At 39.6% G+C, this 24,957-nt stretch overlaps 1 pseudogene; it reads left to right on the top strand.

The window, feature by feature from the left end:
- The first annotated feature begins 312 nt into the window (after nucleotides 1-312).
- Nucleotides 313-1,523, top strand: LOC132816621 (HIV Tat-specific factor 1 homolog; annotated as a pseudogene).
- The last annotated feature ends 23,434 nt before the right edge of the window (nucleotides 1,524-24,957 follow it).

Genomic DNA, 24,957 nt, shown 5'->3' with positions numbered 1-24,957 from the left:
ATTAAATAGTTCAACATACCTCAGTTATCTATTGATATCAAAGGATTGATTCTCTACAAATAAGCCAAAAACTGGCACAGATTGAGAAATTGCCTGAAAAACTCAGCAGGTCTGGTAGCATTTGTGGAGAGAAAGCAAAGTTAATGTTCTAGGTCCAGTGACACTTCTGAAGAACACATCTCACCACAGTTCAAGTTTTAGAAATGAGCTGAATTGGATATTAAAAGCAATTGGAAGCTAAGAGGGAAACTTTTGGGCTGATTGCTATTAAATTCCCTCCCACCCCGGGTCGGCAGCAGCAGGAGGAGGAGGATGAGTGGCGAGGAGGTGAACGCCGATTTCCATGAGCAGCTCCGGCTGCAGCGGCTGTTGGAGGGTGGACAGGCCGAGGAGGCGGGGGACCATGTGAGCACGTTCGTGGACGCAGACGGCACCGAGTTTGAGTGGGACTGTGAGAGGATGGCCTGGTTCCCCAAGATCAATGAAGATTTTCTTGCAACCTATCACGCAAACTATGGTTACATTGAAGAGAACCCTGAGAATACTGGAAATTCTACCACTGAAACCGAGAAGACAGCAGCAGTTCTACAAAAGACCCTAAAGAATCAAAGCAAAAAGGGGAGAAAAGAAAAGTGGATGCAAGCTGGATTGACGTTGAGGAGCAGAGGAACACAAATGTGTATGTGTCTGGACTACCTCCAGATGTAACAAATGATGAATTTGTGGAACTCATGTCAAAATTTGGAATCATCATGCAAAACCCTGAAGCAGAAGAATAAAAGATTAAATTGTACAAGGACAAAGATGGAAACCTCAAGGGGGATGGTCTCTGCTGCTACTTGAAGAAAGAATCTATTAACCTTGCTCTCAGATTTTTGGATGAAACTGAATTGAGGGGATATAAGCTACATGTAGAAGTCGCCAAGTTTGAGATGAAAGGACAATATGATGCCAGCAAAAAGAGGAAGAAAAGCAAAGACTACAAGAAGAAATTGCTTCTGCAGAAAAAGCAGCTGGATTGGAGACCAGAAAGAAAACCTGGCAGTTCCCGATTACAATGTGAATGAGTTGTAAACCTTAAGAACATGTTTCATCCAAAGGATTTTGAGGAGGATCCATTGGTTTTGAATGAGATCAGAGATGCTGTTCGACTAGAATGTGAAAAATTTGGTCAAGTCAAAAAAGTACTTATATTTGATAGACACCTTGCTGGAATAGCCTCTGTAGCATTTAAAGAACCAGAACAAGCAGATCAATGTGTCCTGATGCTTAATGGAAGATGGTTTGATGGACGCCAGATAACCGCTGAGACGTGGGATGGTGTTGTTGATTACCAGATTGAAGAAACTGTAAAAGAAAGAGAATACCGTTTGAAGTCATGGGAATCATTTTTGGAAGGTAAGTCTGCCAATGGCCCAAAGACTACAGAGGCAAGTGGTCAAGCATCTTTAGAAGTCTCAGCTCCTCCAGAGGATAGCACAGAATGGTCTGAGGACAATGGAAAGCAATCAGCAAGCAGTTGAACACCTTCAGAAGATCATGAAAAGCTATCAGCAGAGTAACGCTGTCAGAGAACAATACAAAACCTACATTGGACAGTGCAGCACTTTCTGGGGACCATAAATACCAAGATGTGATTCATTCTATATCTGATACGGAGAAGGGGGAAGAGAAGTGGATTGAAGAAAATTTATCTACGGACAGCAGTATTGATGGACAGCAGTATTGATGGAAGTGTTGATGATGCAGAAGAAGAGCAGTGAGTTCATATTGGGACCTTACTTTTAAATGACTGCTTCAAAACACCATTTTTATCTGAAATATTGTAGAACACGACTGGACATCTGGTGTGCAGGTTTTTAATTGTCAAGTTGACTGCTTTAATTGAAAGAATCTTTAATATAGTTAATATTTGGTGTCAAACATGTATTTAAGGATTGTGCCATTTTATGCTTAATTGAGAGAAACCTTTCCCGTCTTAACTTCTTACCCACTGACTTCAATAACCTTTCTTCTCTGTTGGGAATATGTTGAAGTAAAAATGCAAATAGTTCTCAAAAAAAAACATAGCTTTAAATTAAGGGGTGGTAGGTATAGGACAGATGTTATGGGTAGATTCTTTACTCAGCGAGTCGTGAGTTCATGGAATGCCCTGCCAGTAGAAGTGGTGGACTCTCCCTCTTTATGGGCATTTAAACGGGCATTGGATGGGTATATGGAGGATAGTGGGCTAGTGCAGGTTAGGTGGGCTTGGATCGGCACAACATCGAGGGCCAAAGGGCCTGTGCTGCGCTGTATTTTTCTATGTTCTATGTTCTATGTTTTCTATGAAATTGCAGTATTTGAAATAATCTTCTAAAAAAGGAAACAACTCCAGAAATTTTCCTCAATCTAGTAAATTTCAATACAAATATGTGCTCAGAAAGTTAAGACTTAACTAAGGAAGGATCAATGATGCACTGGACAGTTGAGAGTTGTAATTAGGAGAATACAAATAAAAGTACCCAACAAGACAAAGCAGCCTGTGTTACCCAGGATGAAGCATTTGGAACTCTGTCCATATGGGAAACAAGTACAAGAGGAATTAGAATTTGAAAATGATTGGAGTAGCCTGCCAAGAGCAATCATCCAACACTGGTAGAGATGGAAAGGGTGAAAATATGGCTGAAGTTTCAGGAAAGAAAAAGTGAAGCTCAAAACAAGCATTAGAATGAGAACAAGCATTTAAGGTAAGGATGCCAGAGATGAACTGAAAAATCTAACAAGTTAGCCGAACATGAAGTAGAAATTTCTGGAGAAACTCAGGGCATCTGGAGAGAGAGAACTAAAATAACCATTTCTGAAGTTAAGATTCCAGTGACCCTTCTTCAGAATGAAAGATCCAATAATTTCCTTGTCTTGTGTGCTCACTGCAGTATAATTTATTAAATTGCTGCTATTCACAGTTTTATAAATTTATGAATTCAAAGGGTGATTGTCCTGCATCAAATTATTAATTTATTTGTCCTTGCTTATCTGTGCTAGAATGTTCATCAATCGTCTATTGTTTTTGTGAGCAGAGTATGATTCATGTTGGTATGGCTTGGTTGATGGGTTTTTTTGCAATGATTTTAATATGTCAAATGCAATCAACAACATATTTTGTTGCAATTTAAGTATGCCAAGTTTTCATTTTTAAAAAGAAAAATCTCATGTTATGACAAAAAAATCTATTTGGAAAAATCAAATCAAAATTCTAATGTTGACGTACCATTGTAACCCTATCCAAGGTCAACTTAAAAATAAGATTCAAGTACAAGCAACATATAAAAAAAAATACTGTCTGAAGCTACATGGGACGAAAGGAAAATGGGGTACAGAGATTTCTCAAAAAGTTTGCAAATGGGCATAACCTTTGTCTGACAGTTGAAATTGGATCTAATCAAATGTTCACCCATGTAAAATATATTTTTTTGCATAAATTTAAGCTTGTAATTGTGAGATCATTAATAATATTAAAACTGATGGGCTTTATGTTGAAAAGGCATATAAAGGTAAATGAAGTCAAGACAAAGGAATTGAGTTAAGGTGTAGACCAGCCAACAGTTGGGTCCTTATTCCTTTAAATGTTCAGATATTGCAAATACATTGTATATTTTTGATAGACTTCAAAACTTGAAACTTTAAAATTTGGTGTCCTACAGACTCAGCTTTACTATAAACAGCAAACTATAAATGGCAAACAATTATCATTGGTAGCAGCTATCATCAACCTTCAGCTGATAAAGTATGATTGTGTGTAAAATCTTTCCAAAATGGAAGGGCTGGATTTCACAGGTTCTGAAATCTCAGTTTCAACTCAGACTGGAAATCAGACAAATGGAAGCTGAGGTGAACAGCAATCCAACCTATCTTCTGCTGAATAAGGTCCAGGATGTATCTCTCATCCTCCCAGCCTGTTGCCTGGCTGAAACCAATAGGACTCACTGGCCAGCAAGTGGGCATGAAGTGACAACCATCAGCAAAATGAGACTAGGGATTTCCTAATTACTTTCCGACTGTTGTACAAAGTAACACTTCTGAAAGAGTTAATGTTCATGTCTTGGTTAACTCCACCTGTATGCTGATGTCAAACAGTCATTGGGTTGGAAGAAGCAGTCCAGCACAATGTCCAAATGGAGACTGACGAGTCATTTATGGCTTCCTGAAGTCTTTGTGATTTAGATTAACTGATTCATGTCATTGTATCTATTGCTGTTATGCAATGAACTGCACCATACAGGGTGAGACAAGTGTCATTTCTCACAAAAAGCCAATAGCGGTTTGTGCTCTGCTGCTGCTAATTAGGTAGGCTCTTTCACCCTGCACAGAAACATGGTTCATTGAGTCCCTCATGGTATAGTAGTAATGTCCCGATCTCAGAGCCAGAAGGACCTGGTTCAAATCCCAACTGTTCTAGAGATGTGTCATAATATGTCTGAACAGGTTGGCTAAAAATATATAGAAAACAAATTTGGTTGTAGTAAACAAGTCAGTAGTGCTTGATTCTACAACAGACAATATTGTATGCATTAGTAGGGATATGGCAAGGCTGCAGAGCTTAAATTTGATGCATTGGTTGTGGAATTTATGAACTGTCTTTATTACTTGCTGCTTATGCTGTTTGATTCACCAGGTTAATTAATTTTTAATTCTCCCCATATCATGACATCTCCTTAGTCCTAAGAATTAAATTTACATCTTTCTTGAAAGTCTTCATTGTTTTGACCTCACCAGTTTCCAATGGCAGAGAATTCTATAGGCTCACCACACTCTGGCTAAAGAAATCCTCCTAATTTCTGTCATAAAAGGCTTATCTTTTGAATTGATACTTTTGAAGAAGTTCTATCAGAGTTTGATAACTAGTTCAATGAGAACAAATAAAATTCTCAAAGGAGTAAGACTTTTCAGTCAGCATCCGTGGTATACCAGACAAAATTTCATGAAATTTCCTTTACAGATGAGTACAAAACAAACTATACATCAGCCAAGGCAAAGTTATTTCAGATTTATTTCATTCCAAAGAAAGTAGACTTTTAAGGAAACTAGTCAGATTATGGTGAAAGCCGAAACTAGGATGACTTACAGAAAATACTGGAGATCAATAACCTTACCCAATCTGACACAGTGGAATCACTAGCTGGCTCAATACTTCTTATCATTACATTCACTTGGAGTAATGGGTATAGAAGTGTCATACCCATCCAGCTTTTAAAAAAAATGGCACAATCCCTTGGTACTAAGCCATATGTTCTGTGATTGGGAAGCTGTCAACCTCTGGCGCAACTCCAATGTATATCATCAGGTTATAGTGGGACTTGTGACTCTTCTCAGCAATCTATTCATAATGAATAAACTATTGGAAAGCTTTCATTACTATCCATGAGGACTTTTGACACAGTGAGAGTTATTTCACTCAGCTGGTAGAGTGTGATTTAATGATATGTGCCTTTAAGAATGGCTTGTTCTGTCCTATTCCTATTGAAGAGAGAATGTTGTCAATTTGGTGCCAAGGTGTCTGTCCTTGGGAAGCAGAGTAAATCGCTTTTTTAAAAAAAACTTAGACAAAAGAAGCATAAGTGGGTGGAGTCTTGCTCACATGGACCTAAAGATTTAGATTTTCTTTCATTTGTTGAAGTAGGGGTTTTAGTGTTGAAGCTGCTAGATACAGCTCTCTCTCTCTCTCTCTCTCTCCTGCTAAAACTTGAGCTGTCTCTCAGCTGCTAAATTAATTCTTGGATTGGATGATATAACAAATGAGGAAAATCTGTTGTTGAATTTACCTTTACCAAGGTTGTGTTTATGGAATGCTGTTAAATTGGAATAGTTGTTAAGTAGTAGTTAAATAATATATTATTATTTACTAAGTATTTTAATAGAGTTAAAGTTATGTCAATTCTTCTATTATTTGTTTGTATTTTAACTGTACTGTAAGAATAAAGTGTATTTTGCTTAAAGACTAGTAGTCTGACCAATCGAATCACATCTGGAGCATAACACATTCCACTTGCCTGTAAATAAGATTAAAGTTAGGGTTGAGTCTATCTCCTTGATATATTTTGAGAGTACTTTGTCTGATCCATGACAGTGAGATGAAGAAGATGCTCAATCAGTGGTGGAAGGCTGCTCGCCACTTCCACCTACCAAATCATAACTTATCAAAGATGGAAATGATATGAGAGAAGATTCATCAGCTGCATTTAAACACCTCCAAATGAGCTTTGTTATGTAATTGCTCTTGTCCATACACCCTTGAAGATAACAGGCTCCTGATAAGAAAATTGCAATTTGACATTGATTCTTCCATTCATAATCTCCAACCATCTTTCCTGACCTATATTTCTTCCATGTTTATGGTCAAGGGTTGTATGTTCACTGGCTTCCAATCAGAAACTGCAGTTTATGATTATTTCAGGTCACTTTTCCTTCTGAATCAAAAAAATTAAAAAAAGGAGCCAAGTATTTTGTTGACAGTGGGTAGTGTTTCTTTGCAATCACCTTTTGAGAGGGGCTAAGACTTGCAAATCTGAAATGTTAACATTTTGAAAAAAATACTGACGTGTGTCAATCCAAGGAGGATAATTCATCTGAAAATTGACATTTCTGCTGGTTAGTGATAATGATGGATGTATGAAGTCTGATCCATTTATCACAGTGACAATCAATACTGTGGCTGTCTCTGACATTTAAATGCTATTCTCTTGATACACACGTACAGCCTTTGCAGGGAAGGGTCTTTCCTGTTAGAGTGCGATCAATACTTTTTATTGGCTTTGGAGAAGAACCTTTCCTGTGCTTCACATTGCAACTCAAGCATTGCAAGTTGAATTTACACAGTGTATCACCGATGAAGAATCAAATTAGTTGATCCTATGATTTCTGGTGTTGTGAGAATCATAGAAATAGGTTGTTGAAATTCTCGCATTGTTTCTTCTTTTTCATGTCGATGCAGGAATCACTGAAAAGGCAAGCATTTGATGCTGTATCCATTATTGCCTTTGAAAAGACTGGCTTGCTCAGGCCACTTCAGAGGGCAGTTAACAGTTAACCTCTTACTGATTTATTTCTTGAAATGATGATAGTGATACCGGATGGGTTTTCATGACAATCAATAATCATTTCATGGATACTATTACTGGGACTAGTTTTCAAGTCCAGCCTTTATTCATTGAATTGAATGTCCAGTTTTAACAAATATGGGATAATAATCAATATTGGGCAATTTCATACAATGCTTCTCTCTGTGAGCGGCAGTGAATTATTTCATTCCACTGCCCACACCATGCCTCGATCAAGTGATATCTTGACCTCATCATGAGTGGAAGTACTCACCAGTGAGCCTTTTGGGATTTACACCACTGATAGCATACTTAATTCCCAGCTGTGTATCAGATGAAACAGTACAAGCTGTCAACCACCATCTATAATGTATTGCACAATTCTAAAGGCATAGTTGAAAAAGGGAAGGTGGCATTTCTCTTCACCAACAGGGACCTGGACTCCATCATAGAGTCATAGAGATGTACAGCATGGAAACAGACCCTTCGGTCCAACCCATCCATACCAACCAGATATCCCAACCCAATCTAGTCCCACCTGCCAGCACTCAGCCCATATCCCTCCAAACTTCTTATTCATATACCCATCCAAATGCCTCTTAAATGTTGCAATTGAATCAGCCTCCACCACACCCTCTGGCAGCTCATTCCATACACGTACCACCCTCTGTGTGAAAAATTTGCCCCTTAGGTCTTTTTTATATCTTTCTCCTCTCACCCTAAACCTATGCCCTCTAGTTTTGACTCCCCGACCACAGGAAAAATACTTTACCTATTTATCCTATCTATGCCCCTCATGATTTTGTAAATCTCTATAAGGTCACCCCTCAGCCTTCGACACTCCAGGGAAAACAGCCCCAGCCTTTTCAGCCTCTCCCTATAGCTCAAATCCTCCAACCCTGGCAACTTTCTTGTAAATCTTTTCTGAACCCTTTCAAGTTTCACAACATCTTTCCAATAGGAAGGAGACCAGAATTGCATACAATATTCCAACAATGGCCTAACCAATGTCCTGTACATTTGCAACATGACCTCCCAACTACTGTACTCCATACTCTGACCAATAAAGGAAAGCATACCAAATGCCTTTTTCACTATCCTATCTACCTGTGACTCCACTTTCAAGGAGCTATAAATCTGCACTCCAAGGCCTCTTTGTTCAGCAACACTGTCTAGGACCTTACCATTAAGTGTATAAATCCTGCTAAGAGTTGCTTTCTCAAAATGCAGCACCTCGCATTTATCTGAATTAAACTCCATCTGCTACTTCTCAGCCCATTGTCCCATCTGGTCAAGATCCTATTGTAATCTGAGGTAACCCTCTTCGCTGTCCATTACACCTCCAATTTTGGTGTTATCTGCAAACTTACTAACTGTACCTCTTACGCTCGCATCCAAATCATTTATGTAAATGACAAAAAGTAGAGGACTCAGCACCGATTCTTATGGCACTCCACTGGTCACAGGCCTCCAGTCTGATAAATAACCCTCCACCACCACCCTCTGTCTTCTACCTTTGAACCAGTTCTGTATCCAAATGGCTAGTTCTCCCTGTATTCCATGAGATCTAACCTTGCTAATCAATCTCCCATGGGGAACCTTGTTAAACGCCTTACTGAAGTCCATATAGATCACATCTACTGCTCTGCCCTCATCAATCTTCTTTGTTACTTCTTCAAAAAAACTCAATCAAGTTTGTGAGACATGATTTCCCACGCACAAAACCATGTTGACTATCCTGAATCAGTCCTTGCCTTTCCAAATACATGTACATCCTGCCCCTCCAGATTCCCTACAACAACTTGCCCACCACTGAGGTCAGGCTCACTGGTCTATAGTTCCCTGACTTGTCTTTACTGCCCTTCTTAAACAGAGGCACCACGTTTGCCAACCTTCAGTCTTCCGGCACCTCACCTGTGACTACCCATGATACAAATATCTCAACAAGAGGCCCAGCAATCACTTCTCTAGTTTCCCACAGACTTCTCGGGTACACCTGATCAGATCCTGGGGATTTATCTACCTTTATCCATTTCAAGCCATCCAGCACTTCCTCCTCTGTAATCTGGACATTTTGCAAGATGTCACCAGCTATGTCCCTACAGTCTATATCTTCCATATCCTTTTCCACAGTAAATACTGATGCAAAATATTCATTTAGTATCTCCCCCATTTTCTGTGGCTCTACACAAAGGCCGCCTTGCTGATCTTTCAGGGGCCCTATTCTCTCCCTAATTACCCTTTTGTCCTTAATATATTTGTAAAAACCCTTTGGATTCTCTTTAATTCTATTTGCCAAAGCTATCTCATGTCCCCTTTTTGCCTTCCTGATTTCCCACTTAAGTATACTCCTACTTCCTTTATTGTCTTCTAAGGATTCACTCAATCTATCCTGTCTAAACCTGACATAAGCTTCCTTCTTTTCCTTAACCAAACCCTCAATTTCTTTAGTCATCCAGCATTCCGTATACCTACCAGCCTTCCCTTTCACCCTGACAGGAATATACTTTCTCTGGATTCTTGTTATCTCATTTCTGAAGGCTTCCCATTTCCCAGCCATCCCTTTACCTGTGAACATCTGCCCCCAATCAGCTTTTGAAAGTTCTTGCCTAATACCATCAAAATTGGCAGTTCTCCAATTTGGAACTTCAACTTTTAGATCTGGTCTCCATTAGTGCTCTGCTCAAAGGGCAAGATAGCAGGGACAAGGTACCTTGACCCCAATCCTGATGCCTCTTCATCACAAAGTGACAGTGTGGTACCCAATAGGTACCCAGCTAGGCAAGATGATCTTACAGGACCTCAGAAATCTCCTTTGAGAACACTTGTCTCTGGAATCCTTTTTGCACATCAAATTCTTTTCACCATGTTCTTGAGCTTCACACAACATGGCACATCTTTTAATCTCTTGCATACGCTCACTGATTTATCACAGCAATGGCAGGATTCATCCTGACCTCCATTATTTTTCCAAACAGATTACACATTATCTGTCTATCAGTTCCAGGAGGAGTTTTAATATTGTGTAGCAATCGTAAAGGTGGTAAAAACAATGACTGCAGATGCTGGAAACCAGATTCTGGATCAGTGGTGCTGGAAGAACACAGCAGTTCAGGCAGCATCCAAAGTGCAACGAAATCGACGTTTCGGGCAAAAGCCCTTCATCAGGAATAAGGAAGTCAATCAATCTGTCAAGACAACAACAAAAATAAAAGTTGCTAAATTAGAATATTTTCATGTCATCTTCACAGTTAATACCTTTCTTTCACTTTGCAACTTTTGCTTTCATTTCCTTTTCTGTTTTCACATTCCTGTTCATCGATCTTCAGGACTGCTTGTTTGCCTTTCCTAGGTTTTGTTTTCAGAGTATTTGTTATCGAGTATTCAATGCAACAATTTTAGAGGTATTACAATATTTCATACCCAAAGTTCTATTTTTTTTAAAAATAGGTTGTTTAGATGAATGCATTTTGCTTTATTTCTAATTTAGCAACATCTATTTTTGTTGTTGTCTTGACAGATTGATTGACTTTATGATTGCTACACAATATTAAAACTCCTCCTGGAACTGATAGACAGATAATCTGTAATCTGTTTGGAAAAATAATGGAGTTCAGGATGAATCCTGCCATTGCAGTGATAAATCAGTCAGCATATGCAAGAGATTAAAAGATGTGCCATGGTGTGTGAAACTCAAAAACATGTTTGTCAATTTATATCGCTCTGACACTTGTAACACAAAAAAATGCATCTATCTCTTAAACCTCCTTTTCTTTTAAAAGATGCTGAATTTGTACATTAATTGTCAATGAAGGACACAATATTAAGTTAAAGCTGGTAACGAAGTGTTCTCCAAATCATGAGATAATTAACCCAATGACGTTTGATATCTCTGACCTAGAAAATCAACAATTAAAATTACAGTCTCATTCTTGCAAACTCTAAATTCTTCCTAAAGATTTAAAACAAATTTATGTTAGAAAGAACACTAATGTTTATTTCTGTCATATTTCCTTATCTCAATCCAATGGTAAGCAAACTGCTTAAAAATTTACCTCATGAGTCTGCGGCTTCCATTTTGATTGCAGCAAGGGCAGAGAGAACGAGGAGCAGGGGGCTGCCAGGAAGGTAAACAAACCTTTTAAAAAATATTTGGGCAGTGGCGGAATCCGAGACACTACCTACACTCCTCCTCTAACCAAAATAAAGGACTCTATGGTGTATTGATAAGGTAAGGATTTTCTGGGTTTTTAAAAATATTATCATGTGATTGGTAAAAAAATACTTTTCATTCCTTTTTCATAACTTTAGTCTCAACTTAGATAAAGCTTAAGAGTAAAAACTGTAGGAGATCTCAAATCTGTGTTACGTTCATCTTGCTCAATATGGAAGCTCAGGGACACGGCTGATGTCACTGACTCCTTGACGTGCAGGAACTGTGTCCAGCTGCAGCTCTTGTTAGACCATGTGATGGCTCTGGAGCTGCGGATGGAATCACTTTGGAGCATACGTGATGCTGAACGGGTCATGGATTGCACGTTTAGTCAATTGATCACACTTCAGATTAGAATTGTTGAGGGAGAAATGGAATGGGTGACCAAAAGGCAAAGAAAGAGGATGAAGGCAGTGCAGGTGTCCTCTCCAGTCATCTCCCTCCAGAATAGGTATACCATTTTGAATGCTGTTGGGGGAGATGGCTAAAGATAGGTGAAGCTTTGGAAGATTATCAAGAATGTAGGACCAATCTGAAATGAGGAATTAAGAGGGCTGAAAGGGTCATGAGATGTCCTTAGCGAGAAAGGTTAAGGAAAACCCAAAGCCTTTTATTCATATATAAGGAGCAAGATGGTATTAGGCAAAGGTTTGGCTCACTCAAGGACAATGGTGGAAAGGTATGCGTGAGGTCAGAGAAAATGGGTGAGATTCTTAATAAGTATTTTGTATCAGCTTTTACTGAGGAGAGGGACATGGCAGATGTTGAGGTTAGGGATAGATATTTGATTACATTAGTTCCAGTTGACATAAGGAGGGAGGAAGTGGTGGGTGTTCTAAAAGACATTAAGGTGGACAAGTCCCCAGGTCCGGATGGGATCTATCCTAGGTTGATGAGGGAAGCAAGTGAGGAAATACCCGGGGCTATAACAGATATCCTTGCAGTATTCTTGAACACGGAGGAGGTCCCAGAGGACTGGAGAATTGTTAATGTTGTGCCCTTGTTGAAGAAGGGTAACAGGGATAATTCAGGTAATCACAGACCTGTGAGCCTGATGTCAGTGGTAGGGAAACTACAAGATAAGATACTGAGGGATAGGATATATACCCATTTGGAAGAAAATGAGCTTATCAGTGAAAGTCAGCATAGTTTTGTGCAGGAAAGGTAATACCTGGTCATATAAACCTAATAGAATTCTTTGAAGAGGTGACAAAGTTGATTTGTAAGGGAAGGGATGTAGTTGTCATATAGATGAACTTCAGTAAGGCATTTGATAAGGTTCCTCATGGTAGGCTGATGAAGAAGGTGAAGCTGCATGGGGTCCAGGGTGTACTAACTAGATGGATAAATAAGTGGTTGGGCACCAAGAGACAGAGAGTAGTAGTGGAAGGGAGTGTGTCAAAATGGAGAACTGTGACCAGTGGTGTTCCACAGCAATCCATGCTGGCACCACTGTTTTTGTGATATACATAAGTGATTTTGTGGTCTGTTTCCCAAATTTGCAGATGACACTAAGATTGGTGCTGTAGCAGATAGTGAAGGGGACTGTCAGAGAATATAACAGAATGTAGATAGATTGGTGAGTTGGGCAAAGAAATGGCAGATGCAGTTCAGTTCAGATAGATGCGAGGTGAAGATGCAAAGCTATACAGTAAATGGAAAGGTCCTGTGGAAAATTGATGTAGAGAGAGATCTGGGTGTTTAGGTTCATTGTACCACGAAGGTGGCAACAAGGTCGGTAAAGTGGTCAAGAAGGCATATGCCATGCTTTCCTTCATCAGACAGGGTACTGAGTACAAGAGTTGGCAGGTCATGTTAAAATGGTATAAGACTTTGGTTCAGCCACATTTGGAATACTGTGTACAGTTCTGTTTGCCACATTACCAAAAGGAAGTGAATGCTTTGGAGAGGGTGCAGAGGAAGTTCACCAGGACATTGCCTGGAATGGAGGGTGCTAGCTATGTGGAAGAGTTGAGTTGATTAGGGTTATTTTCATTGGACAGATGGAGGTTGAGGAGGGACCTGACTGAGGCCTACAAAGTCATGAGAGGTACAGACAGGGTGGATAGCAAGAAACTTTTTCCCAGGTTGGAGGACTCAATTACTAGGGGTCATGAGTTCAAAGTGAGAGGGGAAAAGTTTCGGGAGATATACATGGAAAGTTCTTTATGCAGAGGGTAGTGGGTACCTGGAATGCATTGCCAGTTGAGGTGATAGGAGCAGAAATAACAGCATCATTTTCGATGTATCGAGACAGATACATGAATGTGTAGGGAACAAAGGGATACAGATCCTTAGAGAATAGGCAACAGGTTTAGATAGAGGACCTGGATCAGCACAGACTTGGAGGGTCGAAGGGCCTGCTCCTGTGCTGTAATGTTCTTTGTTGCTTTTCTTGTTCAATGATTGTTTCCCTCTCTTTATTTCTCTTTATGTATCTGATTTGATTAAATTTCTGTTGATTTTGCAATTGTTTCTCAATTTTTCAGGCTTGGATTTTGGTGGTGACAGATTGCCTCCTCATCATTTTGAAAACTGCTGAAGGGCATTTACCATTGCTGTGGGAGCAGGCATGGAAGTTGATTGTATTTCATTCATTCACACATTTCAGAAGCAACTGACCATTTCAATCAAAAGCTGCCTCCATTCTTGTCTGATTTTGTTGACCAGGCTGTGTAAAATGCTGTATGTGCAGGTTGGACTTAGCAGGAGCCGGTCTGTTCTTTATTAATTAGTTTGGATAGCCAGGGTACCATTTTAGAGATATCATGCCCCTCTGGATATGTTTCTGAAATACCTTTGCAGAAAGTCAGCTGCTCTTTCGGACATGTATAATGCTGTTCAGGACAGCTAGGGCGCCTCTTGGAATCGTTAAAATGGGTGAATAAAATAGGCATAAGTTCTTTAGAACATATAAAGTGAACTGGAAAAAATGTCAAGAGAAACTGTCAAAGATTATCAAAAATGCCAAGAGGACACATCAAGATGAACTGACAAGTGGAACTGTCAGAAGTGTCAAGGCATATAAAATTCCTGGCCTTAAACATTTGACAAAAAGCTTATCTGATCTTTTATTTAAAAATGTTATTTTGTCACTCAGTAAGCTGACATTAGCCTGAAGTAGACAAGCAGGAGGCTGGAAGAACACAGTAAGCCAGGCAGCATCTGGAGGTGGAGAAGTCAATGTTTCAGACTCCTGAATAGGGGTTATGCCTAAAGCATTGACTTATCCACTTCATGATCTTGCCTGGCCTCCTGAGTTCTTCCAGTCTCCTGTTTGTCCATATTGGATTCTAGCATCTGCAGTTTTATTTTGCCTCTGATACCAATCTGAAAGCCACCATTATTAGACAAGTGCTGCATGACTGATTTCACTACTTTTCATTATCACACCATTATATTGCCTCTCATTTTACAGTTTGACTGACAGCTACAAATGGCTATGGATTTATGAAATGGGATTATGAATGCTAATTCTTATTATTGTAAAGAACTTACATGAAATATTGGTGATTTTTGGGTATTATGCAATTAAATGCATGTTAAAAGCAGTGAATTTGTTTTAATGAATTAGATTGATTCATATTTAATAACAAAAATGTGCAACAAATACTTAGAACAATAGTTTATTTCATCTCTGCATGAATCTTGACATCTGCTTATTGCGGACATTATGTGAGTTTGAATGGTAGCTATAAGGACAAAGGCTGGTGAGTTTGCTTGAATTCATATTAATTTGACATTGGGTTTGTGAAGGGCCATGGGGAATGGGCAGACAGACATAATTGACATGGGGGCTATTGGCATTATGATAGTTGACTAGAAGACATAGGTTGACAAAAGTAGTCATAGTGGTTTTATACATAGGCATAGTTTGCTAAGGAGAATGTGAAGTCTTAGAAGGATTTAGTAGAGGTGCAGAGGCAGGCAGAAAGGATGTTAGAGATTTAGGGGAAGTGGCACTCGTTCCAGAGTCAACTCTCAGAGAATCCTGTCACCCGAGAGTAAGAATCCCAACCTCAGGGGTATCTTATTTCAATTCAGGCCCGCCAAGGAGGGAATTGTCCAGATTCTATATTCCTGACACGAGAGAAAGATCCAGGTTGAAATCACTTTGCTTAAAGTGATGCATTATTTGTGTCAACATCTATCAAGGTTCAAGATGTTCTCCTTGAACTCTACACTATTTTCAACTCAGACCTCCAGCCAATGAAAGCATGAATATCTTTCCAGCTGAAGAGTGGAGGACACTGTTAACTACTCACACATATTCCAAGGTGGCCATTTTGGCAGGATTTGACTCGGTGAATAGATTAGTCTTTGTAAAGATGTTATCAGATTTACTTGATACAGACATAGACTTCAGATGTTTGAATGTAGGACATAGAACGTAGAACATTACAGCACAGCTCAGGCCCTTCTGCCCTTAATGTTGTGCTGATCTTTTATCCTATTTTAAGATCAAACTATTTTACTTTCATTTTACTATCATCCCTGTGCTGTTTAAATATCTCTAATATATCTAACTCTACTACCACTGCTGATAGTGCATTCCTTGCATCACTACTCTCTTTGAAAAGAACCTACCTCTGACATCTCCCCAAACCTTCCTTCAATCATCTCAAAATTATGTCCACTTGTGATAACCATTTCCAGCCTGGGAAAAAGTCTCTGGTTATCCACTCTATCTATGCCTCTCATCATCTTGTACACCTCTATTAAGTCCCCTCTCATACTCTTTCATTCCAGAGAAAAAAGGTCTAGCTCCCTGAACCTTTCTTCATAAGACCTGCCTTCCAGTCCAGGCAACATCCTCATAAATCTCTTCTGCACCCTCTCTAAAGCTTCCACATCCTTCCTATAATGAGGCGACCAGAACTGAACACAATATTCCAAGTGTGGCCTAAGCAGGGCTTTATAGGGCTGCAGCATAAGCTTGTGGCTTTTAAACTGAATCCCTGTGATAATGAAAGTCAACACACCATATGCTTCTTAACAATCCTATCAACTTCGGTGGCAACTTTGCGGGATTTATGGACGTGCACCTCAAGATCCCTCTGTTCCTCTACACTGCCAAGAATCCTGCCTTTAACTCTGTAATCTGCAGTCAAATTTGACCTTCCAAACCTTACACCTTTCCAGGTTGAACTCCATCTGCCACTTCTTAGCCCAGCTCTGCATTCTGTCAATGTCCCATTGCAACCTACAGCAGTCCTCCACACACTATCCACAACTCCACCAAACTTTGTATCATGGCTAAACTTAACACCCTTTCAATTCCTCATCCAAGTTATTGTAAAAATCACAAAGAGCTGAGCTCCCAGAACAGATCCCTGCAGAGCACCACAGTTCATCAGGTTCAAGACTGAATACTTTCCATTAACAACCACTCTTTGTCTTCTATCGGTCAGCCAATTCTGTATCCGAACAACAAAATTTCCCTGCATCCATTGCCTCCTTACTTTCTGAATGAGTCTACCATGGGAAACCTTATCAAACGTCCTGCTAAGATCCATGTACACCATATCCACTGTTGCACCTTCATCAATGTCTTTTGTCACATCCTCAAAGAATTCAATAAAACTGGTGGGGCAAGATCTGCCCCTCACAAAGTCATGCTGACTATCTCTAGTCTAGCTGTGCTTTTCCAAATAATCATAAGTTGTTCTCCTTAGTACAGGTCCCATTTTCTCCAGGAGGTATCCCAGCGATCTAATTATCTAAAGCCCTCTTTCCTACACCAGCTCTGCAGCCACACATTCAGCTGCACTCGCTCTCTGTTCCTATGCTCATTAGGCACCGGTAGCAACTCTGAGATTATTACCCTGCTTGTCCTGCCTTTTAGCTTCCAACCTAACACTTTCTCTTCACTTTTCATGTCCTCATCCCTTTTCCTAGCTATGTCATTGTGTTTTATGACTTCTGGCTGATCACCACCCCCTGAAGAATCCTGTAGACATAATCCGAGACATCCCTCATCCAGGAGGCAACATACCATTTGGGAGTTTTGTTTGCGTTCACAGAATCTCCTGTCTTATCTTCTAACCATTGAATTCCCTATCACTATCACTCTCTATTCTTCACCCTTTCCTTCTGAGCCACAGAGACACGCTCAGTGCCAGAGTCCTGGCATGTGGTTGTGGTCATGAACCCCAACAGTATCCAAAGTTTATACTTATTATTGAGGGGAATGGCCACAGGGCTCCCTGCACAGTCTGCCTATTCCCTTTCCCTTTCCTGATGGTCACTCAGCTACCTTTATCCTGTAACTTAGATGTGACTACCTCCCTATAGCACCTCTCTTTCATCCCCTCAACTTCCCGAATGATCTGAAGTTCATTCAGCTGCAGCTCCAGTTCCCTAACGCGGTCTGTGAGGAGCTGGAGTTGGGTGCACTTCTCGCAGGTGTAGTCAGCGTGGTCACTCATAGTGACCCTTCCTTCACACAACCTGCAAGAGGAGCATGCAACTACCCTGGCTTCCATCCCCTCTGCTCTAAATTGCCAAAAGAGATAAAAACCTTACCAACCCTCCAGAGTTTTTGTTTCGGTTAGAGGGGAAGGACGGATGAGAGACACTACACGTATAGTGTTTCAGGCTTAGCCACTGCAAAAATATATTAGTTCACTTACCCAGCAGTCCCCATGTCTGATTCCGCTGATCCATAAGGTAAGTATTTTATATTTCCAAACTATCTATATAACTCAACATCCTAGTGAATCTTTTCTGAACCCTCTTCAGTTTAATAATTCCTTCTTAAAACATGGTGACCAGAACTGCAAACAGTATTCCAGGAGATACCTCACCAATGCTGAAAATGTGTTGCTGGTTAAAGCACAGCAGGTTAGGCAGCATCCAAGGAACAGGAAATTCGACGTTTCGGGCCAGAGTCCTGATGAAGGGCTCTGGCCCGAAACGTCGAATTTCCTGTTCCTTGGATGCTGCCTAACCTGCTGTGCTTTAACCAGCAACACGTTTTCAGCTCTGATCTCCAGCATCTGCAGACCTCACTTTTTACTCGATACCTCACCAATGTCCTGTACAACTGCAACATGACATCCCAGCTGCTAAACTCAAACAATATTCAACAGATTCCTCATCTCCCCTCCCCCACCTTATCCCCGATCCAACCCTACAACTTGGCACCACCCTCTTGAACGGTCCGATCTGTCTATCTTCCTTCATACATATCCACTCCACCCTCCTCTCCAACCTATCACCATCACTCCCACCTTCATCTACCTATTGCATTCCCAGCTATCTTCACCCCAGCCCCAACCCTCTCCCATTTATCTCTTAACACTCTTGGCCCCACCCCCTCACATTTCTGATGAATTGCTTTTGTTCAAAACATCGACTGTCCTGCTCCTCGGATGCTGCCTGACAATAGACAATAGACAATAGGTGCAGGAGTAGGCCATTCGGCCCTTCAAGCCAGCACCACCATTCATTATCATCATGGCTGACCAGCTGTACTTTTCCAGCACCACACTTTTTGACTGCTATACTCAAAGGGCTGAGCAATGAAGGCAAGTGTGTTAAATGCCTTCTTAACCATCCTGGTATCTGTGAGACCAATTTCAAAGGATTATGTATCTGTACCCCCTAGGTCTATCTGTTTGACAACACTATCCAGGTCCCCAGTAGTAATTGTTTAAGTCCTGCCCCTGTTTGTTCTTTTACCAAAATACAACACCTCACATTTATTCAAATTAAATTCCATCAGCCACTCCTTAGCCCATTGACCCAGTTGATCAAGATCTCTTTGTAACTTTAGATAACCTTCTTCACTGTCCACTGTACCACCAATTTTACATTTACTAACATGTCTTCTCTACGCTCATCCAAATCATTTATATGAATGTCAAACAAAAGTAGTGCAAATACCGATCTCTGTGGAAGACCACTGGTCACAGGCCTCCAGTGCGAGAAACAACTCTCCACCATCACCCTCCATCTCTAACTGTAAAGCCAATTTTGTATCCAATTGGCAAGCTCAACCTGAATCCCATGGGATCGAACTTTACTGATGAGTCTACTGTGCAGAACCTCGTCAAAGGCTTTTCTAAAGTTTAAGTAAACAATGTCTATTGCTATACCCTCAAGAGTCTTTTTGGCTACATCCTCAAAAAACTCAAAACAAATTTGTGGAACATGATTACCTTTGTACAAAACCATGCTGACTATGCCTAATTTGCTCTCACCAATCCAAATGAATGCAAATCCTCTCTTTCAGAATCACCTCCAACAACTTATCCAGCATAGATGTCAGGCTTGCAGGTCTATAATTCTCTGTACAGCTTTTCTTAAATAAAGGAATGTCATTAGTCAGCCTCCAGTCCTTTGACACTTCACCCCTAGTTATAGATGATACAGATATTTTTGCTAGTGACCCTGCAATTTCCTGATCAACTTTCCACAACGTCCTGGGATACACTTGATCAGATCCTAGAGATTTATCAACCTTTTTGTTTCTAAGAACTTCAGCACCACCTCCTCTGTAGTGCAAACTGTTTACAAAACATCAATATTTATTCCTCTGAGTTCTCTAGCCTCCATTTCTTTCTCCACAGTAAAAACTGACATGAAATATTCATTTAATATCTCTCCTATCTCCTGTGGTTTAACTCAAAGGTGGTGTAATTGATCTTTAAGAGGCCCTACTCTCTCTCTAGTTGCTCTCTTGCTCTTAATAATTGTAGAATCTTTTCAGATTATCCTTAACCTCTTCTGGCAAGGCTATCCCAAATCCCCTGTTTGCTCTCCTGATTTCCCTCTTAAGAATGCCCTCTACACTCTTTACATTCTTCAAGAGATTCATTTGATCCCAGTTGTTTATCTCATTTAGATTTGCCAAGACATCTAATCCTTCTTTCTGGCATTTGTCATGCTACTGGTAGCAAGTAGAGAAGGATTTCCATATGTTATACTCAGAAAATGATACACTCAATCATAATTAAACAGGTAAGGATTACTATGTATAATTCAATAGCTACTTACATAACTTCTAAGTTACGTGAAGGGCACAAAATTTCAGGGTCAACACAAGAGTAAATATACGTTACTTTAGTGTCAGGTTCTGAATACAAAGTACAATGACTCAGGAATGCATTCAGACAATGGTTAACGTCTTTCAGGAAAAGTGTTTTATGCTTGATAAGTGAAGATTGCCATGCAAAATCAGTTCATGCTTTCAAGTCCAACCTTGTTCCTACATCATCCTTTTCTATGTTAGATCACTTTGGGCTTGAAGGACTCACGTGTGCAACTGTAACAAAATCTCAGTGGCATGGGGTGGGAGTGGGTGGGTAGGTTGGTTGGCAAGTTCCAAACGTGAGCTCCTGTCAAATGCATCCCCACCTTGAGCCAACTTCACAATTCAAGTGTCACTTCCAAGCTTGGTAGCTGTGAAAGAGCATTCTTGATGTCGTTCAATAGATTGACAATTGGTCCAATGACACTTGCTCACAATTGGTCAAAAAGGAAATGTGTATGTGAAGATTCAAAACTAATAAACAGCTTTTCAGTATCGACCACTCTGTTCTCACTGAACAGAAACCATTCCCACTCCTCTGCCTCCCCACAGAATCAAGGCCATCATCTTGCCTCTACCCAGGTTGCTTGGAAACACTGTTATTGTCGCCGACAATTAGATCTTCTAGTTAATGCAATTTTCATTAAATACTTATAAAGCCTATTTTTGTATTCCCCTGGTATTATTTTCATACATATACAATTACATTTACTGATTAATAAACATGTAACTTTTGAACACACAGGAATTCAATGTGAGCATCTCCTGCACTAATTTGATCAGCTTATATATCCAGGACCACACCTTTTGACTATATATTACAGGTGTCTACTGAACATATCCTTGGAACATAAGCTTTGTATTATCAATTCATTCAGCAAATGGAGCTAATTATCACCTTTACTTTTCTCCCTAGCTCGTTATAACCATGTATTTCATCCATTTATCTTGTCCATATCTCTGCAAAATATTAATTTGGACGACAAATAAGAAACTTCTGTTCCAGAATGAAAAGGAGGATAAATCAGGTAATAATCAGCAATGTACGCTTTGGGGTACATTTGAGAATCCATAAAGCAAGGTAAAATTAAAACTTCATGCGAGGTAACAGATGTAAATTTGTTAAAGGCAAGTCAAATTTAACGTAACAAATAGAATTTTGTGAACAGTAGATGTTATGTATATATGATTTTTAATAAGGTGCCTTACAGCATCCTCATCACAATAATTCAGTGGTATGAGTTAAAAGTATGCTTTAGAAGTTGGACAGGAATCAACGATGTAGGAATAATGGACGTCACTTTGATAGTAAAGAAACTGGAAAATGGTTTATGCCAGGGTTCGATGTTGGGTCAATTCTTATCCTCAGGAAACATGGTTTGGATTTAAACATAGGAGTTTGATATCTAAATTCAATGACAATACAAATGTATGATGTTTGGAAAACTAGAGAAGGTTTCAGAATCACAGAGAGGTACTCAGAATAGACAGATGGGTAGCAAATACATTTTAAAATGTAAGGTAAAATGTATAAAGACCACTTTTAAAGTTTTGGATGATGGAATTAATGGGAAAAATATACCTTAAACTAAAATATAAGAACACTCCAGTTTTTTTTTTAAATAAAATGAGTTGCCAGAACTCGTTGTGTGTTAAGTTACCAATGGAACCTTATAGAAAAAGAGAGGGAGAATACTGCACAACTCATCTCTGTCTTGCATAGAGCTAGAAATGTGATCAGTTGTCATTCAGCACAAGCGTCTCTTCAGGAGTAATCAACACAGTAATACTTCTCCCTTGGTTTTTGGGCAAGTGGATACATCTTTGTGTTTGGATGAGTTCTTTTTTTAACTTGAAACCATCACCAAAATTGGGTAAATTGAAGACTTTAGATAATTTGGTTAAATCTTTTCACATTTGATATGACTCCACAGATCCGAGCATGGGTTTCCGGTGCACTACCCCACTATGTCGTGACAATTAGAAAGTTGCCACGGTTCTACTCGACTATTATTCATAAGAGAGTGACAACTGAGGTTTGACCTAAGGGTCACCACACATCAGATGATGAGAAGACGTTGAAAAGTAGAGTCCTCACAGTCACCTCAGCTGGTGCAGGAATCAACCCTTTACTGCCTTTCTGCATCACAAACCAGCCATCCAGCTAACTAACTGACACTCTAATGTCAAAGGTAATCAATACCTGAAGAAAAATAAGTCATCACCATAATCAACATTTCTGGATGGGGACAGAGCAAGGAACTGGGTTCCATACCATGATCGAGTCTATCCTTTGTCTTAGACTTTGTTTTTCCCAACTTAGTGTTGTTTCTGTTGGTAATCATTGTCTACTCTTTTTTAACTCTTCACTCAGATTAAATAGTATTCATCTAGCACAGAATATAGCTTCTGTCATCTTCAGCTTAGATTCTTGGACTGTTCTGATTATTGTATGACTATATCATCTCTGACTTATATTGACCCTGACTCCAAATTCAATGGCATTATGCTCAATTATTTGATTTAATAGAAGTATTTGAAGTTCAAAATATAAGTTGTTGACATTGTGCTTACGTAACTGAAGTTGCAAAGTTAAGTAGTGCCAATATGAATGCTAATAGGCACATCAGCTCAGCCCACGTTGTTCATTATAACAAAAAAAACATATAAAATCAGAACAGCCATTGGCCGTTCAGATCATCAAGTCTGCTGCAGTGTTTAACATGATCATGGCTAATTGTGTATCTCAACCTCATGAACTTGTGCTCACTTAATACTTCTTGATATTTTTATCTTTTTTTTTCTTAAATATTTTCAGTTTGTTCAACTCCACAGACTTCAGTTATAGAGAAGTCCATAGGTTCACCATCCTCTTAGTGGTGCAATTTCTCCTCATCTCAATTGGAAATGGCCTCTCATATAATCTGAGAACATGACTCCCTTGTTCTGGACCCCCAGTCAGGGGAAACATTTCCTCTCTGTCCAGTCTGCCCAGACCTGTACATAATACATACCTTTCAGTGAGATCATCTCTCATACTTCAAAACCCCAGTGAATAACAGGCTCTGTCAACCTAATCACTCCTCATATAACAAACTTGCCATCACTGGAATCAATCTGGTGTACCTTGTTTCATTGCCTCTCTTGACAAATGCATCGTTTCTTAGGTAAGGCAACTAAAACTGCTCACAGTATTCCAGTTGTGGTCTCACTAAAGTCCGATACAGTACAGTAAGACTTCTTTGCTGCTATACTCAAACCCAGTTGCAATGAATGTCAATATACCATTTATCTTCCTAACTACCTGATGTTACCTGATGCTTACTTTCAATGACCAGTGTATTCAGCCACAAAGGTTTCTTTAAACATCAATCCTTCCCAAACTACCATTATTTGAGTAATGTCATTCAGTTTTCCTACCAAGATAAAGATCTTCGTATATATGGATTTTTAATTATATTTTTAAAAAAATCACACAACACCAGGTTGTAGTCCAACAGGTTTAATTGGAAACACTAGCTTTCAGAGCACTGCTCCTTCGTCCGGTGGTTTTGGAGCACACAATTGTAAGACACAGAATTTATAGCAAAAGTTTAGAGTGTAATGTAATTGAAATTATAAGTTGAAAAATACCTTGATTATTTGTTAAGTCTCTCATCCATTAGAATGACCATGTTAGTTTCACTTCTTTCATATGTAAATCACAAAACTTTTTTAACAAGTTACATTCTCAGGTTAACTTTAACAATTGGTTTCAACCTAGATAATGTATTGAAGGTGTTAAGCCCCCTGTGTGCTGTTGTCTGTGCCATCCAGTTTACACTGATTCTAATCTAAAAAGTGAGTTAACAGAGTCTTACAGAGTCATGCAGTTTTTGAGAAAGTACAATGTAACTCTGCAAGTACAAATTCACCCCACAAATGTGTGCTGGCAATGGTCATAGCATTGTTCACAATTTCTAGGACATTGGGTCCTCCCAGGCTGGAAACAGCAATATCTCTTGATTCACTATGCATTGCTGCATGAGAGATGTCGCAGAGGCCCTGAAAAGGTGAATAGGTAGTTCATTATAATACAATGCATGAGACAAAAACAGGAGGAGAGCACACAGGAATTGCAGCCAATTGACTCTATTTCTATGACTTTACAGGCCCCATATTTTAAGTGGGGCATGTTCTATAACCATAAATGCCGCACTACTTCGGTTTCTAGTTGGTGTACAATCTGCCCGAAAGATCTTCACAGAGAATTCCAGCACTTCCGACAAAAGTTTTGGTGCCTTCATCGTGCCCCAATCAGCCACATTCACTTTTTTTTGGGTGCTACCATAACTAACCAAAGACTGGATTCCGTGGACAGAGGATATCTACTATACTTCCTCTCAGCCACTCCCAGCTCCTGAAACAGTTGTCAAGAACAAAACAAAAATTCTGTAACAACATTAACCAAAAGCACTTGAAATGATATATACAAAACTAAATGATTCACCTTTGTTCCATTTGTACCTGCTTTCTGGGTGCCTTTGCTCATCCTAGTGTTCTTATGCAGTTCAACTTCAGTAGTCACAGTATGATTAGTGGATTATTGTCTATCAGTGGGGAAGCCTTAAGATGGCTTTACAGGATAAGTCTCA

This window comes from Hemiscyllium ocellatum, chromosome 6, assembly GCF_020745735.1.
Source record: "Hemiscyllium ocellatum isolate sHemOce1 chromosome 6, sHemOce1.pat.X.cur, whole genome shotgun sequence".
Taxonomy (NCBI): Eukaryota; Metazoa; Chordata; class Chondrichthyes; order Orectolobiformes; family Hemiscylliidae; genus Hemiscyllium; species Hemiscyllium ocellatum.
The sequence above is the reverse complement of the archived record's forward strand: the minus strand, read 5'-3'. Positions and strand labels throughout refer to the sequence as shown.